This window comes from Triturus cristatus, chromosome 11, assembly GCF_964204655.1.
Source record: "Triturus cristatus chromosome 11, aTriCri1.1, whole genome shotgun sequence".
NCBI classification, from domain to species: domain Eukaryota; kingdom Metazoa; phylum Chordata; class Amphibia; order Caudata; family Salamandridae; genus Triturus; species Triturus cristatus.
In genome coordinates this window covers 1,142,112,864-1,142,116,752 of record NC_140594.1, presented here as the reverse complement: position 1 = coordinate 1,142,116,752, position 3,889 = coordinate 1,142,112,864, and the positions used below count along the sequence as shown (strand labels likewise).

General features: G+C 49.0%; 1 non-coding gene across 1 annotated transcript; it reads left to right on the top strand.

Moving 5' to 3' along the window:
- The first annotated feature begins 2,542 nt into the window (after nt 1-2,542).
- On the top strand, nt 2,543-2,614 carry TRNAE-UUC (transfer RNA glutamic acid (anticodon UUC)). Its single transcript has one exon. It is a non-coding gene; the product is annotated as a tRNA-Glu (tRNA).
- The last annotated feature ends 1,275 nt before the right edge of the window (nt 2,615-3,889 follow it).

Sequence of the window (3,889 nt, the reverse complement as noted above, 5' to 3'; positions counted from 1 at the left end):
AGGATCTGCCTCCCATGGTGGTCCTGTTGATGCGGGGTACAGTGGCGAGGGCTTGGCTGGAAGAACGAAGTTGGCGGGAGGGGGTGTAGAAGGACATTCGAGAGTTGAAGCAATCTGGTCCGATGTCGTAGAGTGCTTTGTGTGCGTGGGTAAGCAGTCGGAAAGTGATTCTCTTATTGACGGGTAGCCAGTGGAGGTCTTTAAGGTGATCAGAGATGTGTTTGTTGCGTGGGATGTCTAATATGAGCCTGGCTGAGGCGTTTTGGATTCGTTGGAGTTTCTTCTGGAGTTTAGCGGTGGTACCTGCGTAGAGGGTGTTTCCGTAGTCCAGTCGGCTCGTGGCCAGAGCGTGGGTGACTGTTTTCCTTGTTTCGGAGGGGATCCAGCGAAATGTTTTTCTGAGCATGCGAAGAATGTTGAAGCAGGAAGAGGATACGGCGCTGACTTGTCTGTTCATTGAGAGTGAAGAATCCAGGATGACTCCAAGGTTCCGTGCGTGGTCTGTCGGGATGGGTGCTTTTCCGAGGGCTTCCGGCCACCAGGAGTCGTCCCAAGCGGAGGGGGATGTGCCTAAGATGAGGACTTCTGTTTTGTCTGAGTTCAGTTTCAGACGGCTTTGTTTCATCCATTCGGCAACTTCTTTCATTCCTTCGTGTAGGTTTGTTTTGGCGGTGCTGGGATCATTGGTGAGGGAAAGGATCAGTTGAGTGTCATCCGCGTAAGAGATGATGTTGAGGTTGTGTTGGCGTGCGATGGCCGCGAGGGGGCTCATGTATACGTTGAAGAGGGTGGGACTGAGTGAGGATCCTTGAGGTACGCCGCAGATGACTTCAGAGGCCTCGGACTTGAATGGAGGAAGGCGGACTCTCTGGGTTCTTCCGGTGAGGAACGAGGTGATCCATTCAAGTGCTTTTCCTTGAATTCCGATGTTATTGAGGCGTTGTAGAAGGGTGCTGTGGCAGACTGTGTCGAATGCTGCAGAGAGGTCGAGGAGGATGAGGGCGACTGTGTCTCCATTGTCCAGTAGGGTTCGAATGTCGTCTGTTGCTGCGATGAGGGCGGTCTCAGTGCTGTGTTTTGCTCGGAAGCCAGATTGTGAGGGGTCGAGGGATTTGTTGGCTTCGAGGAAGGCGGCGAGCTGGTTGTTGACGGCTTTCTCGATGACTTTGGCTGGGAATGGAAGAAGTGAGATGGGGCGGTAATTTTTGAGTTCGGTGGGGTCCGCTGTTGGTTTTTTCAGAAGGGCGGTGAGTTCAGAGTGTTTCCAGTCTTCTGGGAAGGTAGCGGAGTTGAAGGAGAAGTTGATGACGTCTCGGAGGTGCGGTGCTATGACGGAGTCTGCTTTGTTGAAGATGTGGTGAGGGCATGGGTCTGTGGGGGATCCTGAGTGGATGGAATTCATCAGGCGGGTGGTGTCCTTAGTGGAGATTGGGTTCCAGGCGTTAAGGGTGTTCACGGGGGGAAGATGTTCAGCAGATGGTAGGGTGGGTTGGTTTCCGGGATGGTTGTCAAAGCTGATGTGGATGTCTGCAATCTTGTTGTGGAAAAAAGAGGCTAGGGAGTCGCAGAGGGTTTGAGAGGGGGTGATGTCGTTGGCGTTGGCCGAGGGATTGGAAAATTCCTTGACGGTGTTGAAAAGTTCCTTGCTGTTGTGGGCGTTGTTGTCAAGTCGATCCTTGAATGCTGATTTCTTGGCTTTTCGGATCAGTTGGTGGTGAGTGCGGGTGGCGCTTTTGAAGGCGTCCTTGGTGCTGGTGGTTGGGTCTTTTTTCCAGGCCTTTTCAAGGGAGTGGGGAAGATGAAGATTTTCTGTACCCAGCATACCTTGCGATGTGCTTAGGCAAATGAGGAGAGAGCCCCACCAATCCCTTGCCACTCCGCTGAAAGCTCCTCCTCTGCATAAAGAGAGCACTTTCACAAGGGAGCAGAGTGGCGCAGCGGAAGCGTGCTGGGCCCATAACCCAGAGGTCGATGGATTGAAACCATCCTCTGCTAATATTGCTTGATTTTTCTTCCTAGGACTAATCTGTCATTTCCACCCTGCCAGCAAGGAAAAGCGCAGGGTTGTGCTAGCTATGTGAACAAAGACTTCTCAACTATCTGTCTCTGCTGTAAATCAAGAGAGTGATCGTCAAAGGATCAACCCTATACTTTGAAAGTAATGATACCCAATTAGAAGCATAAATGACAGGTGGGACCTTCACACGTTTTTCGGGGCATGCTTTGAATTTCATTCTTCCCTTTTTGTTCTGCTTTTATCAATCTCCTATGCATTTCATGGAATTTACTCCCTTTCTCTTCGCTGCTTTGCTTCCGATGCTGCCCATATGCTCATTTCCACTATTTGTACTGCTGCTTTCCATTTCTTCTCTTCTGCACAGCTTTGTCCTTGGTTTCAATCCCCAGTTCTTTACCCTCTACAAGACAATTTCTACTGCTTTTCATGTTGGTATCCACACCAAATGCACCATTGGAACCGGTGCAAGATTGCCACTGCACTCGGCGTTGTAACATCTGGAACCTAGAGGACACACATCAGAGGGCGTTGGTGGTATAGTGGTGAGCATAGCTGCCTTTCAAGCAGTTGACCCGGGTTCGATTCCCGGCCAACGCAGTGCAAATATTTATATTTTCTCCAAGCAGGATATATTTTAATGCAACATGTCACAAAACTGAAATATCAGAAACAGAATAATCAGCCGTTATATAAAAAAATAAACAAACACGTAGGTAGACATCTCGATCGCCTCATCTGCTACATTCATTGTCCCAATATATGCTATTTTCCATAAAGCACTCACCACTCACATGTGCTGATAATAAATATTTTGCTGGGGGCAGGCAATGAAAGGGCTGAGCCCCGACCAGACATTATAACCCCAGCAACCCTATTTTAAAAAGCATTTCTAGGCGATATCTAGCCTCTGAAAATAATAGGCAAGATCCACCGATAAATCTGGCAAAAGTCCCCAAGATTTTGTGCATACTTGTGCTCTCACCTGAATGCAGCGCCACCTTGTAACCATCGGATGTAACTGCGGCTCAGAAAAATGTTTTATCAGAGGGCAAGTTGAGAGGACTCCAAGTGGCAGATTTCCACGGAAAGAGCCTCTCGCTGCAGCAGGAAGGTTGGATACTTCAAATTGGCATAGTTTCCTGTCCAGCGTCCTCTCACGTCCCGAACGCTCCCAAACGCTCAAAAGCCTCCCCTCACCGGGTAGATCTCTAGCTCCCAGGTAAAGCCAAATCCTGAGTATGCTAGTGCTAGGATCACAGAGAAAGGACAGGGACAGAGAGCTGCTGTCTTGGTAAAGGCCTGAAACGGCTAATTCCTAAGAGGGTCTGCACTTTCAGTTATGACTGACTGTGAGTGGGGAAGATGAAGATTTTCTGTACCCAGCATACCTTGCGATGTGCTTAGGCAAATGAGGAGAGAGCCCCACCAATCCCTTGCCACTCCGCTGAAAGCTCCTCCTCTGCATAAAGAGAGCACTTTCACAAGGGAGCAGAGTGGCGCAGCGGAAGCGTGCTGGGCCCATAACCCAGAGGTCGATGGATCGAAACCATCCTCTGCTAATATTGCTTGATTTTTCTTTCTAGGACTAATCTGTCATTTCCACCCTGCCAGCAAGGAAAAGCGCAGGCTTGTGCTAGCTATGTGAGAAAAGACTTCTCAACTATCTGTCTCTGCTGTAACTCAAGAGAGTGATCGTCAAAGGATCAACCCTATACTTTGAAAGTAAAGATACCCAATTAGAAGCATAAATGACAGGTGGGACCTTCACACGTTTTTCGGGGCATGCTTTGAATTTCATTCTTCCCTTTTTGTTCTGCTTTTATCAATCTCCTATGCATTTCATGGAATTTACTCCCTTTCTCTTCGCTGCTT